At 42.4% G+C, this 16,880-nt stretch overlaps 2 pseudogenes; one reads left to right on the top strand and one right to left on the bottom strand.

The window, feature by feature from the left end:
- Nucleotides 1-7,780: 7,780 nt before the first annotated feature.
- On the bottom strand, nucleotides 7,781-7,899 carry LOC134912012 (5S ribosomal RNA; annotated as a pseudogene).
- A 4,106-nt stretch (nucleotides 7,900-12,005) lies between these two features.
- LOC134913854 (5S ribosomal RNA) lies at nucleotides 12,006-12,124 on the top strand (annotated as a pseudogene).
- Nucleotides 12,125-16,880: the final 4,756 nt, after the last annotated feature.

Genomic DNA, 16,880 nt, shown 5'->3' with positions numbered 1-16,880 from the left:
CTATACGTATATAGTATAGAAGTGGTTTTATTTTTGATAGAGGGCAATATTGCATTATATTTTATTGTTGTTTATTTTTCTGGAGGGCTATAAATCGGGGGGATTTATAGCCCTCCAGAAAAATAAACAACAATAAAGCGGGGGGCTCAGATAACTCTCTGTACAAGTACAATTTACAGAAAAGATACATTCCAACCATTGCGCATTGATATGCAAAAGTAAGCTCTCACCAAAATGACAACAAACTTTCAAATATAGTAATTACATGTCTGTTATTTAGATCAGCACTTAAATTATCTCGTACTAAAATGACAATGCACATCATAAACACAATTTGTTATACTGCAGCATATTAAAGTTGGGTCACAAAACTAAGGAAAAGTTTCTGTAACCTCAGCAACAAGGTATAATTATTATTTTATAAATAGCACCGGTTGTGTGCAAAAGCTCAGTAACTCTCCTTATGTATTTAGCAGGGACGTGCAGTCAGGGGAGGCAGTGCCTCCCCTGTCATTATGATTAAAATAATATAAAGAAAATACTTATGACACATATTCCGTGTCACAAGTAATTTCTTTATATTAACCTATCCATTTCCGTGATTAAAAGTAGTTTGGGAGGCACTGATAGCAGTGCCTCCCGTTTATAATAGAGACAGGTTAAAGCGGGGGGGCGGGGCAAAGTGCTGGGCAGAAAAAGCCCATTGAAACCAGACGGAAAAGCGGCACTTCTGCAAGTCCCTCGTTGACAGGGGAAACCCTCCCCTGTCAGCGAGGCAGATGTAATTGGAGTGCTGGATCCAGTGCTGGATCCGCTCGTCCAATCACGCAGCGTGGTGAAGCGGAGGCGGCTCCCGGGACCAGCTACTGTAGAGCTGTCACTACAGCAGCGGCAGCCCAGGAGCCAGCGGGACCCGGCGGTTGGGTTGCTGCTACTTCACCAGGAGTGTATCCTCGCACAGGGGAGAGCTGGCGGCTGTGCGCGCTTCCCTCCCGGTCCTCGCTGAGTTGCTGTCCTGTACGGGGTGTGTTACGGCGGGAGAGCCATGCCTGCTCTCAGTGATGACATTCCCTCCTGCCTCAACTGGCCCGGGCCGGACTTCTTGCTGGTCAGTCATTCAATCTATATATTCTGTCTGCCGTTATGTGTAAAAAGTGGACGCTGTCTGCCGTTATGTGTAAAAAGTGCACGCTGTCTGCCGTTGTGTAAAAAGGGCTCGCTGTCTGCCGTTATGTGTAAAAAGGGCTCGCTGTCTGCCGTTATGTGTAACAAGGGGACGCTGTCTGCCGTACTGTGTAAAATGGGGACGCTGTCTGCCGTACTGTGTAAAATGGGGACGCTGTCTGCCGTACTGTGTAAAAAGGGGACGCTGTCTGCCGTACTGTGTAAAAAGGGGACGCTGTCTGCCGTACTGTGTAAAAAGGGGAATCTGTCTGCCGTAAGGTTTAAAAGGGGCTCTACCTGGTGTAGTGGTGCTACTGTGCGGCGCAATTTGAATAATGGAGACTACTGTGCACCGTTATATGAATTGGTATTATTTTGTGGCCACACCCCTTCCCCACGAAGCCATGCCCCTATATTTTTTGCGCGCGCCTGCGACACGCACTGCCCCTGTTTTACATGGAGGTGGGGGGGCTCCGATGCCGTTTCTTGCACACAGCGCTGAAATGTCTAGTTACGGCACTGTTGCTATGTATCAATTTCTCTGGCCCTGAGCAGGTCCCCCTCACCAGATCCTCTCCTGGGGTGACATTTTGTCGCACCTGGGCCCACCGCTTGCTAGCTCCGCCACTGGCTGGCGTGATTATTTAGGTGTCAGTGATGCACCGGAGGTGCTGATGGGGTTACAATATATCTTACTGACTCCCCAGCCAATGACCTCACCGCACGTCACTGGTATTTAGAAATATATGGTAAGACCATAGCTAACAAATAAGTGATTGAGGGAATAGTGAATAATCATTCAAATTGAAATATAAAAAATAAGAAATCTGGGCAACAGAAAATGACACAGAATGAAGCAAACATAATTTTAATAGTTTTTAGTTGGTTGTAGGTTTTTATTAACATTCATAATGAATTTGTTAACATTCATTAGAAAATAGCAATTCATGCTAACATCTGCACTGTTCATATACATTAAAAGCATCATTAGCTGTTGGCAATAAACATGTACTCAAGAGAACAGCCATTGTTAAACAGATACAGAATTTCTACAAAGGAGGCATTATGTGAACGTTTACTACGAAGAGCAAAGTTTGGGTGAACATACAGTAATTTGTGTTATACCAATTAACTGATATACTTCTGAGATCTTCAACAGCAGCAGTTGTATAGTAGAATGGCAATCATTTCACATGCTAGAATTATTAAGATATTTATAAAATATTACTGTATAAAAGGTTTTTGAAAAGACACATGTTTAACATTTAAGACATAAAACATCAACAATGCTACTTAAATGCTTCTTTTGTGGCAAAGAAATACCTAATAAAGCTGTATATGTAAAAAGCATTGGAAAGAGATAAAGTGGACAGAGAAAAAGTACCAACCAACCAGCTCCTGTCATTTTTCAAACACAGCCTGTAACATGACAGTTAGGAGCTGATTGGTTGGTACTTTACCTCTCATCCACTTTATCTATCTCCATGGCTTAGTACATAGATACTTTAGTCTTTGAAAATAAACCTAACAACTGGGCACATTCTGATTTCTAAGAGAAAAGGCAAATAAAACCTGTAAACAGCTAGTTTTCCTGGCAATACTTCTGCTATAATGGTTAGTCACTTAATATTAGAGATGAACACATACATTTAAGGGGTCTATTTACTAAGCCTTGGATGGAGATAAAGTCGCTGGAGATGAAGTACCAGACAATCGGCTCCTAACTGTCATTTTTCAAAAAGCCTGTGACATGGTAGCTAGGAGCCGATTGGCTGGTACTTTATCTCCAGCGACTTTATCTCCATCCAATGCTTAGTAAATAGACCCCTAATAAGTATGTTAGTTGCTTGACATTTTATATTATGTGAATTTGACGTTACTTACTAATTTGCAGGTTAAATCATTTGAGCATTTGTAATGGGAATCATAGCCAAATTACTAGATATTTTCTATTTATGCTTCAGGAAAACTTGATAAAATGTCTACTAAAAGTTAAATATTAAACTCCTGTGTGGATCATCTGCAATGAGCAGTTAGTAAAATCTGGGGGAAACAGATACTTTTCTTTTATTCTTAAAGATGAAATATTTTTGACAAGCTGAAATCCTGAAAAAGGGATATTAATTTGTTATTATCAGATTAAATACATTTCACATACATCTTTACTTGATGATGATGATGATGACTTTTATAAATACATATGTAGCAGCCCTCATCTATTCCACGAGGCATACGGCACATGCATCACTGCACCAATTTGCTGCCACTGAGTACGTATAGTCGCACCTGTGATTGGACAACACATTGTCTATGACCTGCAGGTGTGAATAATCGCACTTGCCCATATGCCGGCAAACTACCCACTAAAAATGAATCGCAGGTGTGATTATTCACATGAAAGATGACAATGGCTACATCGGTATATGTATAAAAATAAATGTGAAACTATATGGGTTAATGTTTTGTTATACTGTAGAACCCTTCATGATACAACTCGCAAAATAACTTTGTCTCTTCAGAAGATTTTATTATCTGTCCACATGTTTTATTGTTTATAGATCATTTCTCCCTGTTATATTTCTGTGTAGAATACATATGTTCAGCCTCTGTTATTTTCATTTCAGTGGCCAGACTCTGGGGAGAGCATTTTACTGTAGGCATAGCAGCCACAGAGGGAATAAACAGGTAACATCATTGGAAGATGCCGCTCTCCTCTCTGAACACCTAGGCTCTGGTGCTGTTTGGTGGTAGTTCTTTCAGGTGCAGGGATATAAGGTAAGCACTGGTGTTCTTTTTTATGTACTATCTGAATACCCGTACTTCGCTAGGGAATTTCAAGTACTTCTGTGCGTATAACTTTCATTTTGAAGGACTTATTTATTTATTTTATTTATTAACAGTTTCTTATATAGCGCAGCATATTCCGTTGCGCTTTACAATTAGAACAACAGTAATAGAACAAAACTGGGTAAAAACAGACAGACAGAGGTAGGAAGGCCCTGCTCGCAAGCTTACAATCTATAGGGAAATAGGCATAGATACACAAGGATTGATGCTACCTATTGCATAATGGTCCACCAGATTGCTAGGTTCTTAATGGGTTGTATGATGATACCCCACAAAGTTATCCAAGTGTCAGGAGGGTGTGAGACTAAAGAAAGACAAGATATGTGATGTTATGAATACTCTACAGAGGATGTAATTAGATAGGGAAGCACTGAAGGTTATGTGGGTGGGTCTGGAATTTGATAGGCTTGTCTGAAGAGGTGAGTTTTCAGGGAACATTTAAAGGTTTGGAGACTAGAGGCGAGTCTTACTGTGCGTGGGAGGGCATTCCACAGAGTGGGTGAAGCCCGGATAAAGTCCTGTAATTTTGAGTGTGAACAAGTAATGCGTGTGGATGAGAGACGTAGGTCTTGTGCAGATCGGAGAGGTCGGGAAGGGAGATATTTTGAGATGAGTGAAGAGATGTATGTTGGTGCAGTTTGGTTAATAGCCTTGTATGTGAGTAAAAGTATTTTATATTTAATACGGTAGAATACCGGTAACCAATGGAGGGACTGACAGAGCGGATCTGCAGACGATGAACGTCTGGCAAGGAAGATTAGCCTCGCAGCTGCATTCAAAATGGATTGTAGTGGTGAGAGCTTATGTTTGGGAAGACCAGTAAGAAGACTATTACAATAATCAATGCGGGAGATAATGAGAGCATGGATTAGAGTTTTTGCTGTGTCTTGTGTAAGATAAGGGCGTATTTTGGATATGTTTCTTAGATGTAAGATGTAAACTAAGACCACCCATCCTCTTGCAAGGCAGCAGCCAGCAGCATCTGGAGGGAGCAGCCCAGAGATGGAGGGGACACCTGCTGATGGGAACCTCCTGGGATCACCCCCTCCCCAAGCTGGACACAGCAGCCAGCACTGGGTACATTGGCGGGTAGAGATCTGTGTTACCCAAGAGTGGTGCCGCCATGCCCCCCGGTATCAGTGGCCTGTACAGTGACAGTAGTAGTTATAGTGGCAGCAGCTGTGCCGGCGGTGGACACAGGGAGCAGAAACCCTGATGCGATTTATCATTGCTGCCACTGTGTAGCCGGGGACGGAGATGCATTGCACTGCTGCAGATCAGTTGGTGGAAAGCGAGTAGCGGAGGGAGGATGTTAAATGTGGAGAGTCTGGACCAGGTGGATCTGTGTGGGGGAGTCTGATGACATGGGTAAGTTTGGAAGCAGCAGCAGCAGCAGGCTGCCCCATCCCTCCCCCCCAGGCCCTGCACACACTGCTGACTGCTGTCATTGTTTCATCACCCAAGACAGGTGTAGTCTATGCGGGAGCTGTTCCCCCAGGGATCACTATGTAATGGGCCCCTGGGCTATATACTTGTCAGTTTGATGCTTATAGTGCCAGCATAATTTGACACTAATGTTGGACATTTTATTTTCCACCCATTTTCACCCCCCATGCTGATGTACTTGGATTTAAACGGCATCGGGAGTGTCACTATTAGTTATGAACTGAGTATCTGGAACTCAGGGGTGTGGGTGGCAACAGGGAGTTCCAGTACTCATGAGTGAGGCTGTGGCTACATATGGATACTGCATACATAGACAAAGTTTGCACAATTCAAACACTACAAATTTATTAATAATAATTATTGCAATAAAATTTAGCATTTTGAGTGAGGTTCTTTGCATAGTTATGGTCATAAGTAACGGCTTGCCCACTGCGTCCAGGTGACCTCATTAGTCGGGCAAGTCCCTAACATTTTGGGGGGGGGTAGAAATCTAGGGCACGGGACACCCCAAAATGAACCCAGCTGAGTGACCCTAGGGCAACACTAAAGTGAAAAATATATAGTGAAAAAAGTGGAGATAGATTAGTGAGAGATGCTGCTGAAAATAGCAGGGGTAAATTAGTGAGAGGTAACAAGGTGAGAAATAAAGTAGTGAGAGATTAAGTAGTGAGAAGTGAAGGTGGGAAATGAGTTACATTGAAACAAAACACACAATAGGGATGAAAGTAAATATGAAAATAAGTGTTAATCTGTGTTGCTCCTGAGGCCAAACAGTCACAGCAGTCACGGGGGACCCACGCCCCAGAAATCCACCCCCATCTGATAATCCAATATACATTTGTGCAGGACTCACCTTGCTCTGCATGCAGTCTAAGAAATGTCAGGAACCTAATTAAAACCAATATATAGGACAGGTGGGCGTGGGTGCTACCACAAGGCAGAAGGGGTCTCTGGCCTTCTATTGTGTATGTAAATACACAGCATTAGGTATACAGGGGAGGGGTCCTGGGGTGCACACCGGTTAATGAGAGGTGCGACCCTGCAGAGACCTTTCAGTAGTACTGCATACAAAGACAAAGGTTTTCACTTTAGTGTTGTCCTGGTGTCACTCAGCTGCTTCATTTTGGGGTGTTCCGCACCCTAGATTTCTACCCCCCAAAATGTTAGGGACTTGCCCGACTAATGAGGTCACCTGGACGTGGTGGGCAAGCCATTACATATGGCCATAACTATGTGAAGAACCTCGCACAAAATGCTAAATTGTATTGCAATGATTATTATTAATAAATTGGTAGTGTTTGAATTGTGCACCTGCAATCTTGTCTCTGTATGCAATACTACTGAAAGGCCTCTGCAGGGTTGCACCTCTCATTACCAGTGTGTAGCCCAGGATCCCTCCCCCGCTAGATATGGATACCACAGCTACACCAACCCTAACCACTGACTCCGTTATTCCCCCAATGGTCAGTTGGTGCCTACAGAGCTAGTCTTCTCCTATAGCAGCTGCATTTGAATGGGTGAATTAGGTCACCCAGACTCCAATACCCCCAGGTCTTACAAAATAACAAGGAACCAACTGAGCCTGAGAGTAAATAAGGGGAAAGCTAACTAAGAATAACGTGACTACCAACAGGAGAGAAATAACCAAATGTACATGAGTCCAACAATGCACAGGTTTGAATATAATCTTAATACAATAAATATGTTTAGGAAGGGGAGTATACTGCACAGGCTAAATATAATTGTGAATTCAAAATACCAAGATAGAATAATGGAATCTGAGAAAATGATATTTTCTAACAGATCAACATTTGGTGGTGCACCCTGAGTCAGTATAAAGCTTTATAGACACAGAAGGAGAAAGAAAAGACTCTTTTGTGGGTGCACTCTTTGTATCAAAAGGAAATCAATGAGAGTAATGAATCGTTAATATAATATAAAATTAATTAAGTTTTATTAAATTCCTAGTAAAATATATTGGTAGTTTGGTTGATTAAAGATAACACAATTAATGATAATACCAAAAATTAATAAAGGTTAGTGAAAATTTACAAATCACTACTGTCTGCCATGCTTTGTTAATTAATTGAAAATTATACTGCATATAGTAGGTTCACAGATTGATCCTAGTACATAATTTAATAAAATATAATGATGAGAGAATATCTGTCACACACATAAGCCTAAGCAATGAAACAAAACGTCTATTAAGTCAGACAATCAGGGTCGTCAAAAGGAGGTGATAAGTGGTAAGAATAACAGCAAGAAAAATTAGAAAGGTGTGAATCTGCTGTCAGTGTTAAACACTGGACATGATAATCATACTCTACTACACCGGATCTTCCTCAGGAGTCTCCTACCTGAGTACTGATTCAGCCCAACACTGATTAGCTTCCAAGATCGGATGGATTCGGGCGTTTCCAGTGTGGTATGATAGTAGGGTGATATATGGTGATTTGTGTCACTACGGAGTCACTGATGAGAGTTCACGGAAAAAATGAAAAAGACAAAAATAGGAAAGTGAAGTAAAAAGGAAACGGATGGATCTGCTGCCAACGTTTAGACAGAGACGGATGACTCTGGATCGTTGGTGAGAGTCTGGAAAAATAGAAAAGATATAGAAGAGAGTGTTGTTAATATAGGAATTTGGCACTGGTACTAAGGAAAATCCCAATGAGAGTTATTGTGAATGGTATCAGTGTATAATGAACACAGAATCAAACAACTTGTTAGGTTAGAAGGTACCGCTGTAATAGGTATTTCGAAAAAGATGAAAAAGGTACTTAATTAACCATTCATAGCTACAGAGACTATAGCTGATAGAAAGAAAGTAACAATGAATCACATGAAAAAAGAGACAAGGTGTGCATATTACATATATACACTCAAATGAGCTCCTAATGTCACACAGAAATATAGTTTCAATGGGTGTGAAAAACACAATGAAGAAAAGAGAGATTTTATAATATAATATCAATTGGGGCTGCAATGAAGTACTGTTGCAAAAGGCTTGAAGTAGGCTAAGATAGCATGTGTTTAATCAACAAATCAAAACATTGTTGCCACAAGTTAATCCTGCAACACACTTGCTAAATGCATGTGTGCACTCAAGTTAGAATCACTTTGGTTAATGGAAGAAAGAAACGGTGCCCTGCTAGTTAAAAAATAACCGTAATAACAATAATATATAATGCTATATATTGGTCTCCCGTAGCGGCGGTCCCTTCATAAAATGCAAAGTATATATCGTTTACCACTATGGTGATTCCGTCCCGTTCACACACACTACTGCTGCCTACCACCATGGACTGCCGCCTCCGGGAGCCTAATCATCTGAGCCGTCTTCTTCCCTGCACGCCTGCCCTGCTGACCACTGATACGAACTGTTCCGCCCGCCGTCTTCCGCTGGAGCCGTCTTCTGTTGGAGCCGTCCTGTGTCCGATTCATCCATCCTGCTGTTCACCTGCCCGGACTGATCTTCGTGACCTATCTGTCCCAGTCGGGCCGCATAGTGCTAGTCTCCGGGGAACAAAAGATCCTACTATGCTGAATTCAGCCTCTGCAGCTGCACAACACCCATAGTGGTAAACGATATATCCTTTGCATTTTATGAAGGGACCACCGCTACGGGAGACTAATATATAGCATTATATATTATTACTTGTTATTACGGTTATTTTTTCACTAGCAGGGCACCGTTTCTTTCTTCCATTAACCAAAGTGATTCTAACTTGAGTGCACACATGCATTTAGCAAGTGTGTTGCAGGATTAACTTGTGGCAACAATGTTTTGATTTGTTGATTAAACACATGCTATCTTAGCCTACTTCAAGCATTTTGCAACAGTACTTCATTGCAGCCCCAATTTATATTATATTATAAAATCTCTCTTTTCTTCATTGTGTTTTTCACACCCATTGAAACTATATTTCTGTGTGACATTAGGAGCTCATTTGAGTGTATATATGTAATATGCACACCTTGCCTCTTTTTTCATGTGATTCATTGTCACTTTCTTTCTATCAGCTATAGTCTCTGTAGCTATTAATGGTTAATTAAGTACCTTTTTCATCTTTTCGAAATACCTATTACAGCGGTACCTTCTAACCTAGGGGTGGGCAAAATACGGCCCGCAAACCGATCCTGCCCGGCCCACTGCCTCCCACCAGCAAGCAATGACAAGCGGCCCGACCAGCTGAGCTGCTTGTCATTGCTCTGCACTGCAGTACCTCCAAGCTGCCAGCGGCTCCTCTCTCCCCTGCTGCTGCTGCTGTGTTGTAGCAGCCTCCTCCTCCCGCCTCCAGACTCCCCAGTGATAACGGCTGTGTTCAGCCGAAAAGGGGGCGGGGCTATGTGCCAATGAAGGGGCGGGGCTACACGGGACCTCAGGGGGCGGAGCTACATGGGACAAGAGCCAGACTGCTGCAGATCCATCCTTCCTGCCACTGCCAGCCAGATCAGTAAGTTAATGGGAAAAGTGAGTGAGAGAAAGTGTGTGTTTTATATATATATATATATATATATATATATATGTGAGAGTGTGTGTGTGTGTGTATTTCAGTGTGCGAACAGTGGCGTCAGACTGTTTTTAGGTTGGGGGGAGAGATCTTTAGCTCTCGCTGTACCAAACCCTCCCGTGTTCTGTCACCGTGTCACCCCCCCCGTGTTCTGTCACTGTGTCACCCCCCCCCCCGTGTTCTTTCACCGTGTCACACCCCCCATGTTCTGTCACCGTGTCACCCCCCGTGTTCTGTCACCGTGTCACACACCCCGTGTTCTGTCACCGTGTCACACCCCCCCGTGTTCTGTCACCGTGTCACACCCCCCCGTGTTCTGTCACCGTGTCACACCCCCCGTGTTCTGTCACCATGTCACATCCCCGTGTTCTGTCACCGTGTCACCCCCCGTGTTCTGTCACCGTGTCACACCCCTCGTGTTCTGTCACCCCCCCGTGTTCTGTCACCGTGTCACCCCCCCGTGTTCTGTCACTGTGTCACCCCCACCGTGTTCTGTCACTGTGTCACCCCCACCGTGTTCTGTCACTGTGTCACCCCCACCGTGTTCTGTCACTGTGTCACCCCCCCGTGTTCTGTCACCCCCCCGTGTTCTGTCACTGTCACCCCCACCGTGTTCTGTCACTGTGTCACCCCCCGTGTTCTGTCACCGTGTCACCCCCACCGTGTTCTGTCACTGTCACCCCCACCGTGTTCTGTCACTGTGTCACCCCCCCATGTTCTGTCACCGTGTCACCCCCCCGTGTTCTGTCACCCCCCGTGTTCTGTCACTGTCACCCCCCCGTGTTCTGTCACTGTCACCCCCCCGTGTTCTGTCACTGTCACACCCCGTGACTGTCACCCCCCCATGTTCTGTAACTGTGTCACACCCCCCGTGTTCTGTCACTGTCACCCCCCGTGTTCTGTCACTGTGTCACACCCCCCGTGTTCTGTCACTGTGTCACACCCCCCGTGTTCTGTCACTGTCAACCCCCGTGTTCTGTCACTGTGTCACCCCCTGTGTGCTGTCACTGTGCCACCCCCACCATGTTCTGTCACTGTGTAACCCCCCCATGTTCTGTCACTGTGTCATACCCCCGTGTACTGTCACCGTGTCACCCCCATGGTGTTCTGTCACTGTCAGCTCTACCATGTTCTGTCACCGTGTCGCCCAGAGGCGTCACCGGGTGTGGTGACACCCGGAGCGCACTCTGTACTATTACACCCCCCCCCCGCTCAAGCAGTGTGGTGCTTAAAAAGGGTGTGTGGCTTAATCTAAAAGGGGCATGGCCTGGTGGGTCTTTTCTCTTTCGCTCCGGGGGCATGTCCAGCTTCCCCGAAGATGCTGGCTGCCCCCGGAGACTGGACTGTGTGTGTGCCGACTCTTACCTGTGACCCCTCGTGTTCTGTCACTGTGTCACACCTTTCCCCAGGGGCCATAAGACACTGGATAATTTGCTTGCTGCGCAATAATTATCCTAAATAAAATGTCAATGTGTAAAAGGGGACTCTACCTTCCGTACTGTGTAAAAGGGAGCTCTACCTGCTGTAATGTGTGTAAGTGGCGCAATTTGAATAATGGAGACTATTGTGCAACCTAATACGAATCTGTATTATTTTTTGTTCACACTCCTTCCACATGAAGCCACGTCCCTACATTTTTGGCAAGTGGGGGGAGCTGCTATTTTGTGTGTGGCCCTCGGATACTGACAGGAAATGTCAAATGGCCCCTCAGCTGAAATAATTGCCCACCCCTGTTCTAACCTAACAAGTTGTTTGATTCTGTGTTCATTATACACTGATACCATTCACAATAACTCTCATTGGGATTTTCCTTAGTACCAGTGCCAAATTCCTATATTAACAACACTCTCTTCTATGTCTTTTCTATTTTTCCGGACTCTCACCAACGATTCAGAGTCATCCGTCTCTGTCTAAACGTTGGCAGCAGATCCATCCGTTTCCTTTTTACTTCACTTTCCTGTTTTTGTCTTTTTAATTTTTTCCGTGAACTCTCATCAGTGACTCCGTAGTGACACAAATCACCATATATCACCCTACTATCATACCACACTGGAAACGCCCAAATCCATCCGATCTTGGAAGCTAATCAGTGTTGGGCTGAATCAGTACTCAGGTAGGAGACTCCTGAGGAAGATCCGGTGTAGTAGAGTATGATTATCATGTCCAGTGTTTAACACGGATAGCAGATTCACACCTTTCTAATTTTTCTTGCTGTTATTCTTACCACTTATCACCTCCTTTTGACGACCCTGATTGTCTGACTTAATAGACATTTTGTTTCATCGCTTAGGAGTGTGACAGATATTCTCTCATCATTATATTTTATTAAATTATGTACTAGGATCAATCTGTGAACCTACTATCTGCAGTATAATTTTCAATTAATTATCAAAGCATGGCAGACAGTAGTGATTTGTAAATTTTCACTAAACTTTAATGTTAATTTTTGGTATTATCATTAATTGTGTTATCTTTACTCAACAAAACTACCGATATATTTTACTAGGAATTTAATAAAACTTAATTAATTTTATATTCTCTTCATGATTCATTACTCTCATTGATTTCCTTTTGATACAAAGAGTGCACCCACAAAAGAGTCTTTTCTTTCTCCTTCTGTGTCTACAATAAATATGTATATACTACAATGCACAGAATGTTATCAGCAACAAGACCGAATACACAGTACATGCAACAATGCACAAGATTGTATGAATAATAAATCATTAAGCAATGAGTTCCTAAAGAACTTGGCAGAGCAAGGCAAGGAACAGATAACAAGAGTACTTAGCTGCAAGAGACCCCTGGATTCCAGGCAAGCCAGGACAAACAAGAGAATGCAAGATAAGGCTGGAGCTGAAAGTATTTACAGGCTAGGTATCACATGCACAATCAGGAACTCAGGTGACAGGGATAATGTGCTCAGGACTCTGGCAGGACAGGACACTCAGGATTCAAACTGGACTGGGTATCACAAGCAATGCAATAGCACCAACTACATAGGTTAAATATTCAACCATAGGACAGGGACCAGGTACAGGTACATACAGGAACAAGTAAGCTATAGTCGGCCTCAGGTGAAGGGCAAGCTGGGTAATAAAAGGCAGTCACCAATCAGAGCAGCCAGAGAAACTATACCCTCTAATGAGGAGACTCAATGCATCTGTTCAGCTACACACACCAAGACAAAACTCCTAATTATACTGCAGCTGAAGCTGAACACACAGGGAACCTGCAGGAATAAGAAATGCACTGATAATGCAGGAAAACATGGCATGCTGATCCATTAGAAACAGATAACACAAGGTAATGGTCTAGCTATCTGATAGGTGAACTGCTCAGACCACACCTACAGGAGAAAGGCTGTAGTTACACAGAACACAAACAGGAATGAGCCACAGCAGTGGCTCATGACACTATTCATCTCCCTTATCCCAAAAACTATGGATTTTTACATTTCACCCCCTTCCCACCCCATCCCTAAGGGTATTTTTTTCCAGATTGTAAGTCAAAAGTGTACCAAGTTTAGTGTAATTTGCTCCAGGCATTCCAGAGTTATGCTGGAACATACACACATGCTGTACATGCATTAATTTTCATATATATACAGTAGATTGTCTTTCTGATGATGGGGTACACATAACCCCAGAACACTGAAGGAATAATCGCCCTTTGTATTGATACTGCAGTGCCGTGCTGGTGTGTTATTGTGGTTGCATTACACACCCCTGGAATCAGTGTTATATTGAGCAAAGGCACGCAGTCAGCTGACCTGCATACCTTAGAGTGCTGATCCTATTACTGCATATGTGACTGAATCTCACCTCAGGGGTTCTTAGAGATAAGATAGCCTCCTGTTATTTTGATGATTGCTTACTTCATCAGGAATCCTTTTCCTTTCATTTTGATTTGTTTTTTTATTGCACTCACATGTTTAATATAGATGCTGACTTACCCAATACATCTGGAAATACTTTCACTTAATTTGATGGTTTGAATTTACCTAAAGGTGAGTCACTGAGTCTTTCTTTAGCACAAGCTGAGGAAATGTTGTTTGCAGAGCACTCTGCCAAAGGACAATGAGAGGTTTACCAACTCTTGCTTAAGTTATTCTAAAGAGAGTTGATTACTTGCTTCATGGAACCAGTCTGTCTGATTATTTCAGACAGAAACTAATAGCTCATGGATTTTGTGTTAAGAACAACCCCAGCAATCATCAGATTGAACCCTGACTTTTGTCACTGCTGGGTGGTGGTCCTCAACAAGTGCAGTTTACATCTAATGCTGTTGGTTATTGAAGAGATGGGCAGAGAACTAAAGGTAGTTCAATCTAAAACTTTAGAGACCAAAGTCACTCATGCAACATCTCTATCCAACACTAACTATGACAAATGGTGGTCCAAATTAATTCAATAATGTGAAAATTAAAAAAGGGATCTTCAAAAGATTAAGAAATCTAAACTGCTGGCTGTACAACATTATTGGGACAACTGTGCGGCTATCTGGAGATGAATCATCTAGACAACTCAATCATCTGCCTGGCAGATCTAACTGGTGCAAAAGAGGGCATTCTATGATAACAGCAATCAGTGCAGAGTGATAGCAATTTTGCCATTGTGGAATCTGATGAGCTAAATCATTACCAACATCCCCCTTTAGGGGTAAAACGCACCGTGAAGGTGCTTTAAGACATGGAGGGGAAAACAGGTGGTTCAAAGCAGTCACCAAGGGAAAAAAAAGTCCTCACAAAACTTGTCTAAGATAGAAGCACAATTGTTGAAATAGGACTTGTCCTGACCTTGTCACATGATAGTTTTGAATGGCAGATTAACCTTCACAAAATAAACTGTAAATTGTGACTTAGATAATTTTTTCAATATAAGGATGTCAATGTTATCAGTGGTCTCCTACAGGCTTTTTGCCATTCTCATTCTAAATCCAAGTTTGGCCCTCCTTCAGTGAATGCTTCCATTAAAATATATGTTCACCTTTTAGATTTATTTGGTTGTTAAATATACCCAAGCATTTAAGGTTATCCATTACAATCTGTCTCACGCTATACATCAAGACTTGCAACAATTAAGTATGGATAAAAGACTAACAAAGATGGCGCAATGTTCTCCAGAATCTTCATAACTACAAAGAAGAAATCTTTTTGTAATTAACAGAAACGTGAGTTTATCACAAATGGAAGGCAATCACGAGAGTGCCTGTCAGGATCCCAGCTGTCACAATGCCGTTGCCGGAATCCCGGCAGGCGGTGAAATGCCACTGCTGGAATATTGGTGCTACAGGCTTATAAAACTCTATGGGTGTCCACGACACCCATAGAGGGAGAAAATAACCTGTGGCGGGCGCAGCGAGCCTCTGTGCCCGCAAGGGGAATTTCTAGCGCTCACCACGCTGCCAGCATACTGGTGGCCGGGATCCTGCTGTTGGGATCATGACAGCCGGGATTCTAGCCGCTGGTAAAATGTTTGTTTTCCATCACAAATTGCCATTAATCAAACACAGAGATATCAATAGGAATTATTACAGGTATTACAGGTGGCTTTGGATTCCAAACTTCTAGAGCAGTGGGTATATGACGCATTGCATCAGAAACATCCTGTCTCCCAAGTTTTTTACATCTTGTCAAAGATCTACAAAGATGCAGTCAAACCATCTGGCCACCCCATTGTTTCTGCCAGAAGCTCCCTATACCTGCCAGTATCACAGTTCTTAGATACACTGTTACAACCTTTTGTTACTAGTCAACCAACTTATTTAAAAGATACAACATGTTTTCTTAACTTGCTAGAAAACAATGTGCCACAAGAGCTTTCACTATATTTCGACTTTTTTTTTTTCTGGTACCTAATGGCCAGAGAAACTTGGACGGACCCAGTGCTATTTCGTATTGGACAAGTAATCAAAATATATGGAGGACTGAGCATTTATTTCTCTATTTTACCTCTGAGTTTGTAATATACACGTTGGTTTGAAATGCAGTTTAAGGCTTTGCAATCAGCAGGACGTTAGATGTATAGTCTATCGTAAATACTGAGGTTTGCAACCAATGTCTAGTGGTTTGTAAACTACACACAAAACTTCTCGTAGGAAACATTTTACTTTTCTGCCATTCCCATGTGTTGTCATATATTTCACTTTCTTTACATTTTTTTGCCAATATAATTGTCCAGTAGGTACTGTTATATTTAGCTTTTATAAAATGTTAATATTTTCACTAAAGTGCAATAGTAATTGCTGAAAGCACATGAAGGCTGTGTGGATATTTTAACAATGGTTAATATCAGTGTGAATAAGGTATAGTAATACTTTACACTTTACCAGAAATTATAGTCATAAACTGTATATTTACAGTATACAGTATGCTATAAACTTTTGATAGATAACACACTTTACTAATGGCACTTACGTATAGGTTGTTATAGACAAGCTGTAGTGCAATTAGTGAACAATTGACAAAACCCACAAATAGTTATTAAAATTCAGACTAAATGAAGCAATGCTAAAAGCTCATTAAAAATAATATATATGTGTACCCAATCAATTAATGGATGAATCAACATAAATTGATGCAGATCTACTTTGACAAAGATTTGACAATCAAAATGCATCAGCTGAATGAGTGTATTCTGACAGTTTCCAGATGCATTATTGCATCGAATACCTTGGACAGTGGCTCAGCTCCAGTCCTAAACATGTAGTCTCTGTCTTAAAGGTACAATAATTCCTGTCTTCTGGTACACATATATACGTATTTGTTATTTGCTTTCCACTTGTTTTTGTGTGAATTTAAATTTTTTTTTTAATTCTTTATTTGTACGTGGTTAAACATAATAGGGAAACATTAAATGAACACATGGGACAGGTGGCCATAAGATCCAATTTCCAGCAGAAACC

Source organism: Pseudophryne corroboree, chromosome 4 (genome assembly GCF_028390025.1).
Source record: "Pseudophryne corroboree isolate aPseCor3 chromosome 4, aPseCor3.hap2, whole genome shotgun sequence".
NCBI classification, from domain to species: domain Eukaryota; kingdom Metazoa; phylum Chordata; class Amphibia; order Anura; family Myobatrachidae; genus Pseudophryne; species Pseudophryne corroboree.
Note: the sequence above shows the minus strand (reverse complement) of the source record. Positions and strands in the feature narration are given on the sequence as shown.